Below are 14,306 nucleotides of genomic sequence, written 5' to 3' on the forward strand. Positions count from 1 at the left end.
GGATGATGTGTTATTAGCTGGAGACTATCTTTTCAACCTTGGAAGCATAGATTTTGTTGAAGTCTCCAGCATCACTAGTCACCCTACATACTCAGAAACCATGGAAGGTCATAAATGGCAGACTAAAGGAATAATATTATGGATTGATCATTAATAAATACTCCAAACCAGAAGCACGGTAAAGCCTATTGAATTATTAGGTAAGAATGAAACCAGTATATGTCATTATGGATGTAGAAGTAACATACACTTAAAAATAATATTGTGGGGATGTACAAATGGCTCATTTGGCACAGTCACGTTCATCAAGCTTGAAGACTTTGGTTCAATCCCTCAGACTTACATGATAAAATGAGAGAACTGCCTATCTCAACTGGTCCTCTGACCCCCCCCCCCCACACACACACCTGTGTGTGTACACATACACTCATGCACAAAATTATAATAAAATATTTTTAAAGTTTCATTTTTCTTCTTATGTGTCTGAATGTTTTGCCTACATATCTATCTGTGTAACCGGAGTAGGCTTGATATTTATGAAGGCCAGATTAAAGGAATGGATACCTCTGAACTAGAGTTACAGATAGTTGTAAGCCACTACATGGTTGCAGGTAATTCATCCTGGGTGTTATGCAACAACTGTTCTTAACAACTGACAGGCCCCTGAAGAAATTATTTAAAATATTTTAGTAATAAATTAATACATTCAAACAACATTTTATATATTGACACCAGACATGTTTATCATATTATGCAAATTAAAAGTAGCAGAGGAGAGGGTGTGGTATTATGGCTTGATAAGAAAGAAAAACTTTACTTATTCACTTCAAATATAATGAAATAAAATATAAAATAAAGGAAAAAATACCACATTAAAATTGGACAAGACAAACCAATGGAAGGAAAAGTGCCCAAAAGAAAGAAAATGAGTCAGAGACCCACTTGTTTGCAGACTTCAGGAATTTCACAAATTCTTTAAACTGAAAGCCATAATTCATGTGCAGAGAACTTTCTGTATACCTGTGCATGATCTTGCAGGTTCCTTCAGTATCTGTGAGCTCATATGAACTTGGTTCATTTTGATTAAGAGGGCTTTGTTTTTCTGGTGTCCTCCACATTCTCTGGCTCTTGCGTCATTCTCTCTCCTCTTTGATGGGGTTATTTGACCTCTGAGAGGAGTGATTTGGTGGAAATATCCCATTTAGAGCTGAGTGTTTACTGTCTAAATTATACATCCACCTTAGAGTCATTTCTGCTAAGTTCTGGGGGTGTATTAAGGTCTGAGGATCTGTTACAAATATCACAGAAGAAGCTATAATCTTTTTCGGTTTACTCATTAAAAGATTGTTAAATATTGATTTATTTCTCATGTTCTGGACTATTCTTTAATATAGTATAATGAGAGTTCTAGTCTTGCTAGGGATATTACTTATTGTCAACTTGTCATTATTACCAATAGATAGGGAAGTATATTTTAAAAACATTTTATTCTATGATTTCATATAAAACTAACCAATTATTTTTTCTAACATGGAGGTATGGGTAGTACAGTAACAGAATGATTGCCTTTGTACTTGTTGAAATCAAGAATGGGGGTCACAGCCATGAGCCTACCTAATTTGAAGAAATTTCAAGTGATCCATGTGAGATCTGTACTCCTTTCCCTCATCTCCTCCTAGTCACACACTCTCTCCCTCACCCCCTTTCATGTGAGAATTTGCCTTCTATGATCACAGGTACAAAAATGAACTCAGTTCTTGGCCCTTCATTATGTCCTCATTTGGTGGTTGTACTGATGATTTCTTTATTCTGATCCTTCATCTAGGCTATCTTAAAAAGGGTGTCTAAAGATTCCTAAACTCTTTACTTTCTTGATCTGTATCTGCTACCTAACTCAAAACTAAAGATGAAACATTCTGATGTTTTAATGTTTCCTTTGTTTTTATTTTAAAAAAGTATAAAACAACCTTAATGACCAAGGCGATTCACCATTTGAAAATGTTCATTTCTGGTAAACTTTCTGGGATTTGCTGTTGAGACTGCCTCTCCCAAATCTTATATCCTCAAGTTTGAAATTTCTAAGAATTACTTTTTAATAATGGGAGATAATAATAATAACTATGAGAGCATAAGCTACCCTACTGTATAGCTATAAAGTGCTTAGGAAGATAGAAATAGTTGTGACTAGTCATCCTACAGAATCTGCAACATTTGCTTTTCCAGGTCATACTTATCAGCATTTTCTGAAAATAATATATTTGTAGGACTGTCAGTCTCTTTAGACTGACACGGAAATGTGGCCAAGTTCAGAAAAGTGATTAGAGTTCTCACAAGGGCTTGAATGTGAAATATAAACACTTCTAAACACAACACAAAACTTACAAAAATATAAAAAACAACAATGAATGAAATATGAATATTAATTTTTCAAATGCAGAAGTTCAAAAATGAGAAGTTTAGGATAATGGAGAAAAAAAGCAAATGAGGAGACTGAAATGTATCCTGAAATGGAAAATAAGAATGACAAAGGGGACAAAGAGATTTCTACAACTGATCAAGTTAAAACAAAGTAGGGGAGAGACAAAGAAATTCATTGAAGATGTGAAGGGATTTATTAAATATTAATTGTTGTTATCTTGGTTTCTTCTTATAAAAAAAGCAATGAGATTTAGTGTAGGAGACTGCTAACTTAGGGACAACCTGGGCACTAGAGTGAAAACTCATTCTTCAAGTTTTTCCTTTTACTGAATTTCATTCATGTACACAGCGAAATATAATCATACCTACCTCTATCTCTTTCCTCTCATTGTTCTTTCATCCCTAGAACACAATCACTTCCCAATTTTCCTCATTCCTCTCCCTTTATAACTTAGTAACACTCATTTGTGCTGTCTATATGTGCTTGGATATAGAGCCCTCTACTGGAGTGTGTTAATCCAATTATTAGTTTCTATATCTTCAGCAACTACTACACCAATGCTCAATATAGGATGAGTACTGAAGATTAACTTCTCCATTTATGCCAGGAGTTTGACATCCATGTGCTTGTGTAGACCTTGTAAGGATAACAACTTTTACCATGAGTTCATTACTGCAAAAGCCATGTCATGTCCAGAAGAGAGCATTTCACAGAACTCCTCCTAGTTTTGGCTTTTCTGTTTCTTCTGCACCTACTCCATGACAGTCACTGAGCCTTGGGCGTTGGGCTGTAATTTAGATGTCCCATTTTGACTTAAGCATTCTGCTTCTCATTCTTGTCATCATTTTGACTAGTCACGTATTTCTCCATTGATTCTCTTCAATACAAAATAGAACTTAATTAAGCAAATTAGAAAAGAAAGATAAAATCCAGAAGCCTAGACAGTTTTTTTATTTACATGCACATAAGGTTTTCCCTTATCTTTACTTTTTATAAAATAGTATCACACCATAGAAATGTTTTTTATCCAGCTGTAGTCTTTTATTAGAAGCTATTTTGTGCATATCAACTTAATTTCTTTGTCTTGTGTCCAAAGTGTACATTGTATTCATGAAGTTCTGTTGGCAACACAAGAGTAGTACCAATTGTCTCTATTGTTTTGAAGCTCTCCATATTCATATAATTTGAGTCAGAAAGCATATTCTATAAAGTGCATACATAGCAGGATGAGAACCTCTAGTACCCCCCCAGGCACCTTCCATAAGAAAAAAAAAACAGAAAACCATTTCCCAATTTTTAGTGCCCTTTGAGGTAAAGAGAAGCAGTGCAGGGTTGAGAATACAGTCCTGTTTTGCCAGTCACTTGATATTAGATAACCAACTGTGGTATCTACTTCAGGTAAGACCATTTCACCTATTATCATATTTACCTCAGTTGCCAATAGTTTATTATCTAGGGTTGAGTCACTTCAAGATTTCCCATTTCTATATTTGCATGTTTGCTTTAGTCATCCTTGCTCATGCAGCTGCCATTAGACCTCATGGATTCAGCCTCACTGGCATTTCTAGGAGATGCAATCTTAGCAAAACCTTCTAGTTCCTCTGGTGCTTACAATGTTTTTACCCACTCTGCCATGGTTCAGAAATTTTGTTGTAGATGAACAATACGGGACTTGTCTCCATTGGCTCTCTATATTTTGTTCAGGTATGGTTTTCTGTAATGGCCTTCATCTTATATAAAGAGAAGGTGCATAATATATGTATTGAGCAAATTATGTATATGTATTTAGAAAAATAAAAAGAAGCCATCAATCTGAGAAAGAGCAAGGAGTTCACATGAGTGTGTTTGGTGGCAGTAAAACAGAGTGGTAAAATTACATGATAATGTTATATTTTTTAAAAATAAAACATTATTATAAAATAACTTGACCAAATTTTTATATCTAAATCAAGATCAAAGAGATGACAAAACTTGTCAGCCAAATAATAAAAGAGATGCACATTTCAGTATGAAACTTTTATTAATTGTGAGCCATAATCTTCAATTGCCTACCTGTTTCTATATTAGGAATCAAAACATAACAGCTTTGGTAGGTGAGGAATATCATGAAGGACTACATAGAGCATATTCAGTTGGAGTTGAAATAATACATATGTTCAGCAGAGATCTTCTGTTTCAGTTCTCCTTCATGTGACAATTCAGTGCCCAGAACTGTCTGTATGCTTTGGACTTCTACAAACCTACTTTATTTTGGTGTCTTTAATGCCTGTACTTCCCTTCTAACCCACCTACCCTAGATAGGAGAGAAAAGAGATTCATGGGGATAGGAGAAGTAGATATTTTTAGACTCATTTTCTTTGGTGGTTTCAACTTTTTGTCAATCAGATTCCAGCAGAATTTGTTAAAGGGCAAACCAGAAATCCCCCCAAAATGACTGTAACTGCAGCAGCTGAAACCTGGAGCAGAAGCCAGAGTATAGAATCTGTAGAGATTCTCTCTAGGAGCATCTCAAAGTGGAGAGATGAACAGCCAAATGATAAGAAGCAATGCAAAAAAAAAAAGCCAAAAATAAAATCCAAGCCTCTACTCTCAGAGTCTGTACTAGTATGTTTCTCAGATGACAAATACCATGCCCTCAAAAGAGGCAGTTCCTTTTCTAGTGACAAATACTATGTGTCCTCTTCCAAGTCTGTTTCCAGCATAGAAACACCACATGCACTACCACAAGTCTGTTTTATATCACACATTTGAGACTAAAACAAAAGCATGAGCCGAGTGTGATGGTGCATGCCTTTAATCCCAGCACTCAGGAAGCAGAGGCAGGTGGATCTCTAAGTTTGAGGCCATCCTCATCTACAAAGCAAGTCCAGAACATCCAAGGATATACAGAGAAACCCTGTCTCAAAAACAAAACAAAACAAAACAACAAACAAACAAATAACAAAAGCATGTTTACATTTATTACAACTGTTTTCTTTCTTACCTCTTACTTAGAATTGAGTGCCAATTAAATCAGTGATGCTATCTGGTTTAGTTAGATGATATACAGAGCCTTATATCTTCAGGAAGATTATTCACTCTCCAATTTATCTATTTGTAAATATGTAAGTATGAAGAATCTAAGCAATCCACCACAACTCAGCTGTCATTTTCAATAAAGGAAATCAATATTTATCTCAAAACAATCTGTGTCATGCTGTCATCTGCAAGACTTTATTGTTCTAAATGTATTGTTGTTATATTTAGTGGTTTATTTGAGTAATATTTGCATTTATAAATCCACCAAAATATTGAATTTTCCTTAGAAACTTGATTTCAGATTGGAAGAATTTACCATTTATCATACCATGATATGGGATATCACTACTCTCCCTTGATTCTGAACAAGACCAGCAATCTATAACTCAAAGGTGTCCGTGATCACAAGAGGAATCACCTACATCACAGTGTTCCATTCTTTTAAAACCATGAAGAATATTTTAAAATTTGTTGTATTTTAGATCTGTATTAAGTTACTTGTTACCTTCATTACCATATGTAAGTTTGGTGTATGTAACATATATAAATATGGAGTTGATGTGCTCATAACTCTCAAATACTATAGACAATTTTACAGTTATGTTTAATACATTCGTATTGGTATTTATTTTACAATGACATGATTTGGGGTGTTTGTGTGTCTGTGCTTGACTAGACTTTTTGCTATATAATTTTGCCACTGGAAGGAAAGAAGTGCCCTCTTCTTTGCTGTTCAAAAGCATAGTTTTTCTAAGCACATTAGTATTTGGCACTAGTCACTGTGAATGTAGCTTTTCCTCTAGACTTCAAAATAGACATCACCCAAAACTGTCTTCATTTTGGCCATTCTAACAGTAGAGGGTGCAACTAACACATATTTACTCAATCATTATCACCCTTAGTCGTAATCACTTTAACACTAGAAAACAAGAAGTCTTCAGGCTCTTGATTCATTTGCCATCCAAAAAGATCTCCAACTATTTGCCTACTTCAATGACAGTTGTCTTGGCAAGGTCCAAATACACAGTTACAACAGTGAACTTGGTGAAACTACAAATACACAGACATCAGAAGAGGAGACCATGCACATGCCAGATCCTGAAAAACTTAACCCTGCAGGGGATTGAATCAGATGCTGAGACTCACCGTCAAATTTGGGGGTGAAGCACATGGAATCTTATGGAAGAGATTTAGATAGAAAGGTTTAGAGGGGACAGGTGCTCCAACAACAACCAACAAATACAGGCCAAGCAGAGGGATGCTGCAGACACTAATGTTCCATCCAATGACCATACATGGTAAGGGAGTAGGGGTTACCTCTGACATGGACTCTGGTGCCCGTTCCATGATCACTTTCCCCTGGTGAGACAGCCTTGCCAGGACATATACATAGGCAGTCCAGGTGAGATTTGATAGACTGTGGTCAGATGATAGGGAAAGCAGTCTTTCCCTTTCTGAATAAAAGGAGAAGGGAAGAGGGGATGATGGAGCGAATGTGGAATTGGGTGGCAATAAGGGAGGGAGCTACTAGCATGTAAAGTGAACAAATTAAAATAATAACAACTTGCAAACATAGAATACAATAAATAAATATAAAAAGTTAAAATATACTTCCATCACAATAGAGACAAAATTATTATTATTTTGGGTTTCAGGGGTTTCTTTTTTTTCTATTCAATGTCACTTTATTTTTTTATTAATTTATTCTTGTTACATCTCAGTGGTTATCCCATCCCTTGTATCCTCCCATTCCTCCCTCCCTCCCATTTCCCCCTTACTCCCCTCCCCTATGACTGTGCCTGAGGGGGACTTCCTCCCCCTTTATATGCTCATAGGGTATCAAGTCTCTTCTTGGTAGCCTGCTATCTTTCCTCTGAGTGCCACAAAGTCTCCCCCTCCAGGGCACATGGTCAAATATGAGGCACCAGAGTACGTGTGAAAGTCATACCCCACTCTCCACTCAACTGTGGAGAATGTCCTGTCCATTGGCTAGATCTGGGTAGGAGTTTAAAGTTTACCACCTGTATTGTCCTTGGCTGGTACCATAGTTTGATCGGGACCCCTGGGCCCAAATCTGCCTATCATAAAGTTCTTCTTGTAGGTTTCTAGGACCCTCTGGATCCTTCTACTTTGCTATTCTCCCATGCTTCTCTCATCTAGAGTCCCAATAGGATGTCTTCCCCTCTGTCCCTGTAAGTGACAGGGTAAGCACAGGTAAGTGAAGACTTTCACGGGACATGTCCCTTGGGCTAGTATGCAGATATAAGTGAGTATATACCATTTGACTCTTTCTGTTTCTGGGTTAACGCATTCATTATGATCAGGTTTCTTGAGGATCCAACACGAATTTTAGAATTAGAATGAGGCAGATATCTTTTTTCTTGTCCACAATAACACTCATGACCAATGTGCTGATGTATTTGTATTATCCAAAGATGATTTAATACCCTTACTGGTGAAATATAGAAACTAACTTCACAAAAATAATAAAAAATCTTTCATTCTGAAGGAACAAGAATACTACAAGCAACTAACTAATAAACACAAATATAAATGATGAAATCATAGGTTATCTTGAATATAAGGTAACCATCTTCTTAGAATTGAGTGTTTAGAATACAATACTTAGCATGTTATTTTAATTCAATATTCTTAGGTCAATATCACCCAATATGTGTATCTATTCACATAGTCTTCAGTTATTCATTTTTCCTAATTGTTGACACATCTTTTATAGTGGAGTGAGAGAATCATTCGTTTTTAAATTTTATTTTAATAATTTATTTAGATGACAACCTGATTGTTAGCCCATCACTTTTACTTTCTTGTTCCCCTCTTCATCCCTCTTTCACAATATTCCTCTCCCCTAAGCCTGTGACAGGAGGGGACCTCCTCCCCTACCATATGATCACAGCCTATCAGGTCTCCTCTGGATGGCCTGCTTACTCTTCCTGTGAGTGCCACCACTCTGCCCCACCAAGGGGAAGTAGTAAAATGGGGGCACCAAAGTCCATTCCAGGGGCAGTCCTGCTCTCCACACAACTGTGGAGAATAAGCTGTCCATTGGCTAGATCTGAATAGGGGGTCTAAATGCACTTGAGGCATTTTCCTTGGTTTGTACAGTAATTTGTGCAGCTCCCTCTGGGTCCACATCTGCCAGCTTTGATGGTCTTCTTGTAGGGTTCCAGTACCCTCTGGGTCCCTCTCTTTCTCCATTTTCCCACACCTCTCTCACCTGGAGATTCAATATCAAGTCCCAGCTTCTGTCCCAATCCTCAGCTGAGTAAAGACTCTATAAGGACATCCATGATAGGCTAGTATCCAATTATAAATGGATATTACCATGTGTGTCTTTCTCTGTCTGGGTTAACTCCCTCAGGGTGATCATTTCTACTAGCCTCCATTTGCCTGCAAATTTCAAGATTTCCTTGTTTTTAAAAGCTGAGTAGTTCTTCCCATTGGCTAGATCTGGGTAGGAGTTTAAAGTTTACCGCCTGTATTGTCCTTGGCTGGTGCCTTAGTTTGAGTGGGACCCCTGGGCCCAAACCTGCCTATCATAATGTTCTACTTGTAGGTTTCTAGAACCCTCTGGATCCTTCTATTTTGCTATTCTCTCATGCTTCTCTCATCTAGAGTCCCAATAGGATGTCCTCCCCTCTGTCCCAGTTTCCTGGTAAGTGAAGGCTTTGAGTGGAGAGTGGGGTATGACTTCCACACGTACTCTGGTGCCTCATATTTGACCATGTCCCCTGGAGGGGGAGACCTGGTGGCACTCAGAGGAAGGACAGCAGGTTACCAAGAAGAGACTTGATACCCTATGAGCATATAGAGGGGGAAGAAATCCACCTCAGGAACAGTCATAGGGGAGGGGAATAAGGAGAAAATGAGAGGGTGGGAAGAATGGGAGGATACAAAGGGATGGGATAACCATTGAGATGTAACAAGAATAAATTAATAAGAAATTTTTTTTAAAGCTGAGTAGTATTACATAGTGAAAACATACCACAGTTTCTGTATCCATTCTTTGACTGTGGCAATTCTAGGGTCTTTCCATATATTGCCTATTATGAATAAGGCTGCTATGAACATAATTGGGCAAATATCCTTGTTGTGAGGTGGAACATTTTTCCAGTATATTCCAAGGAGTGGAATAGCTGGGTCTTGAAGTAGCTATATTCGCTATTTTCTAAGAAAGCACCAGATTGATTTTCAAAATGGTTGTACAAGTTTTCACTCCCACCAGCAATGGAAGAGTGTTCCCCTTTCTCTACACCTTCACCAGCACGTGGTGTCATTTGAGTTTTTTATCTTAGCCATACTGATGGGTGTAAAATGGAATTTCAAAGTCATTTGCATTTGCATTTCCCTGATGAGTATGGACTTTGAGCATTTCTTTAAGGGTTTCTAAGTCATTCAATATCCCTCCGTTGAGAATTCTCTGTTTAGCTCTGAACCCCATTTCTTTTTTTAATGTATTTTTTATTAATTTATTCATATTACATCTCAGTTGTTAGCCCATCCCTTGTATCCTCCCATTCCTCCCTTCCTCCCATTCCTCCCCCTACTCCCCTCCCCTATGTCTGTTTCTGAGGGGGACCTCCTCCCTCTGTATATGTTCATAGGGTATCAAGTCTCTCCTTGGTGACCTATTATCCTTCCTCTGAGTGCCACCAGGCATCTTCATCCAAGGGGCATGTTCAAATATGGGGCACCAGAGTTTGTGTGAAAGTCAGATCTCCTCTACTCAACAGTGGAGAATGTCCTGTCCATCGGCTAGTCTGGGTAGGGGTTCGAGGTTTACTGCCTATATTTTCCTTGGCTGTTGCCATAGTTTGCGGAGGACCCCAGGGCCCACACTTGCCTGTAGTTTTCCAGGACCCGCTGGATCCTTCTATTTCCTCATTCTCCCAGGCTTCTCACACTGAAAGTCTCAATAGGATGTCCTCCCCTCTTATCCACTTTCCTGGTAGGTACAGTTTTTCATGGGGATGTACACCTTGGACTAGTGTCTCGATATAAGTGAGTATATACCATTTAGCTATTTTTGCTTCTGTGTGAACTCACTCATTATGACAATTTCTAGTTCAATCCATTTGTCCACAAATTTCAGAAATTCCTTGTTTTTAATAGCTGAGTAGTATTGCATAGTGTAGATGTCCCACAGTTTCTTTATCCATTCTTCTACTGAGGTACACGTAGGTTGTTTCCATGTTCTGGCTATTATGAATAAGGCAGCTATGAACATGGTTGAGCATATGTCCGTGTTGTGTGGTAGTGCATCTTCTGGGTATACTCCAAGGAGTGGAATAGCTGGGTCTTGAGGAAGCCCTATTCCCATTTTTCTGAGAAAGCAACAGATAGATTTCCAAAATGGTTGTACTATTTTGCATTCCCACCAGCAATGAAGGAGTGTTCCTCTTTCTCCACACCCTTGCCAGCATGTGCTATCAGTTGAGTTATTGATCTTAGCCATTCTGATGGGTGTAAGATGGAATCTCAATGTCGTTTTGATTTGCATTTCTCTGATGACTAAGGAGGTCGAGCATTTCTTTAAGTGTTTCTCAGCCATTTGATATTCTTCTGTTGAGAATTCTCTGTTTAGTTCTGCGCCCCATTTCTCTATTGGGTTATTTTGTTTGGTGGTGTTTAATTTCTTGAGTTCTTTATATATTTTAGATATTAGACCTATGTCAGATGAATGGTTGGTGAAGATCTTTTCCCAGTCTGTAGGCTGTCGCTTTGCTCTCTTGACAGTGTCTCCTGCCTTACAGAAGCTTCTCAGCCTCATGAGGTCCTATTTATTAATTGTTGATGTTAAGGCCTGGGATGTTGGTGTTCTGTTCAGGAAGTTGTCTCCTGTGCCTATGTAGAACCCCATTTCTAATGGCATTTTTTGTTTTGGTTGTGTTCAATTTCTTGAGCTTGTTATATATTTGTCAGATGTAGGGTTGATGAAGATCTTTTCCCTGTCTGTAGGCTGTTGCTTTGTTCTGTTGATAGTGTTTTCTGCCTTACAGAATATTCTCAGCCTCATGAGGTCCAATTTATTTTTGGTGACCTTAGAGCCTGGGACATTGGTGTTCTGTTCAGGAAATTGTCTCCTGTGCCAATGAGTTCAAGGCTCCTCTCCAGTTTTTCTTCTAACAGATTTAGTCTTTCAGGTTTTTTGTTGTTGCTGCTGTTTTTGTTTTTGTTTTGTTTTGTTTTTCAAGACAGAGTTTCTCTGTGTAGCCTTGACTGTCCTGGAGTCACTTTTGTGGATCCAGGCAGGCCTCAAACTCACATAGATCCACCTGCCTCTGCCTCCCAAGTGCTGGGATTAAAGGTGTGCACCACTACCACCCAGCAAAGTCTCTGGTTTTTTTGGTGAGGTTTTTAATCAACTTGGACTTGAGTTTTATGCATGGTTGTAAATATGGATTTATTTTCATTTTTCTACATTTTGACATCCAGTTAGACCAGCACCATTTGTGCAATATGCTATCCTTTTTCCATTGTAAAGATTTTGCTACTTTGTTAAAGATAATAGGTTTGTGAATTTATTTCTGGGTCTTCAATTTGATTCCATTGACCATACAGCCTATTGCTATGCCAGTACCATGCTGTTTTAATTACTGTTTCTCTATAGTACAGCTTGAGATCAGGAATGGAGATTCCTCTGGAGGATCTTTTATAGTACAGGATTTTTTTTAAGCTATTCTGGGTTTTTTGCTTTTCCATATTATGTTGACAATTGATCTTTCCATATCTTTTTAAAAATTGTGAAGGTATTATGATGGGTATTTCATTGAACCTGTAAATTACTATTAGTATGGCCACTTTTACTATGTAAATTCTCCTGTTCCATGATCACGGGAGATATTTCCATCTTCTGATGTCATCTTCAATTTCCTTCTTCAGAGGCATAAGGTTTTTTTTCATATAAGTCTTTCACTAGCTTGGTTAGAGTTATGCCTAGGTACTTTATATTATTTGTGGCTATCATGAAGGGTGTATTTTCCCTAATTTCTTTCTCAGCATGATTGTCATTTGTACACAGGAGGGATAGTGACTTTTTGAGATGATTTTGCATACAGTCACTTTGCTGAATGTGTTTATCATCTGTAGGAGTTGTGAGAGCCATTCTAAAGGAGGACCTAGAGAAATTGTCATTCTTCCTAAAGGTTCTGTTTAAGTGAAAGCTTGTAGAAATATAACTGAAGTTTTCTGTAGAGTAATGTAAAACTTTTGATTAAATTTATACATGAATTTGCAGTTTAGTAATAGTCACTCTTTAATTGTTAAATGTATATGTTTTGAAAAGTGTGCCCAGATATTCCAAGATATTAATGTGATATGAACTAAACAGTAGTACAGCATGGTGCATATTGAGAGTGGTGATTAGAGGGGTGCTTCTTCATGAACATCCAACCCAGTTTCCCTTAAATCCTGAATTAGGTAGAGTACTGGACAAATTATTGTTGCTACAAAATCAGCACCTGTGTTTCCATTCATTTCAGTGGGAGATTTCCCCCATATTCTCCTAGGGATGTCATCAGTGCTTGACTATTGCATACATTTCTTTTAGGATACTAGTCATCTGATTAGACTGGAATGGGTGAGTGAGGTCTCTGCTGACAACATCCAGAAAAATAGGAAGCAGATAAGCTTCTATGAGGACATTGTTAAGAGTCATCCTCAATACAGCTTTATCATTGAATAAATATGCCTCAAACTACTCAATAGAACATCTGTTGCTTAGCTGATCAAATTAAGATGGACTTCACAGAAATACATGGGTAATACCCCAGATGAGAGCTATATACCACAAAGGAGGAAATGAAAATCACATTTCCTTCTTTGTCAGTTACTATCTACAAATAAGTAGATACTGTTTGCCTTAGTTAGCATATGGGTTTATAAGCCAAGAACTGTCTTGACCACATATTGCTATTTGCATAGTTCCTACTCAGAAACCACAAATGTCCCACAATTGTTTTAAAGAGACGTTGTTAGAGAGTAATAGTACTTAGCCAGAGATCAAGATTAGAAAACACAATGGATTTTTGGGTGCAGATTTTCAGCTTCCTGCTAATCAGTGTCACAGGTAAGACATGCGAAGTGGTGTGAGTTCAGAATCCATGATTCTTTTCCCTAGCAAAGTTTGACACTAGATAAAGTGTTTCCTTTTTGTTTCTTCTAAATATTGGATAGTATGAATTTATTTTTGTATCTTGATGTCTATTAACCTCTCTCTTTCCATGGCTTTTTTCTTAGCCTCAATGTCCAATGGAGAAATTGTGCTCACCCAGTCTCCAGCATCTATGGCTGCATCTCCAGGGGAGAAGGTCTCCTTGTCCTGCAGTGCCAGCTCAAGTGTAAGCTCTAGCTACTTGCACTGGTACCAACAAAAGTCAGGCACCTCCCCTAAACTCCTGATTTATGGCACATCCAACCTGGCTTCTGGAGTCCCAGCTCGCTTCAGTGGGAGTGGGTCTGGGACTTCTTACTCTCTCACAATCAGCAGCATGGAAGCTGAAGATGTTGCCACTTATTTTTGTCAGCAATGGAGTAGTAACCCAACCCACAGTGAAACAGACTGGAACAAAAACCTTTAACTCCCCTAGGGTCCAGCTTCTTCCTCCTAGAGATGAAATGTGGTCAAGCATTTGATTGCAGTAGTCCACACAGGGTATTTTATTAACTGCTTAACAATGGTATTTGCATCTTTGGGTAAGCCAATGTCTCCATAATATCTCAGTATACCCCAGTGGTACCCTTAATTGATCTGCTTACCCAGTGTTTGTTTATTCTCAATTTTAGTTCTGTTTGTTCAAGGAAAGTATAATAGTCACTTTTCCTTTGCTATCTTACATGCAGTCTTCATGAG

The 14,306-nt window shown here is 37.9% G+C and overlaps 1 gene segment (V, D, J or C); it reads left to right on the forward strand.

Moving 5' to 3' along the window:
* The first annotated feature begins 13,698 nt into the window (after positions 1 to 13,698).
* LOC311588174 (Ig kappa chain V-IV region S107B-like) lies at positions 13,699 to 14,034 on the forward strand. The segment is given in 1 exon: positions 13,699 to 14,034.
* Positions 14,035 to 14,306: the final 272 nt, after the last annotated feature.

The sequence above is a fragment of the Acomys minous genome, assembly GCF_964271855.1.
Source record: "Acomys minous genome assembly, chromosome: 17".
In the NCBI taxonomy this organism is placed as follows: Eukaryota; Metazoa; Chordata; class Mammalia; order Rodentia; family Muridae; genus Acomys; species Acomys minous.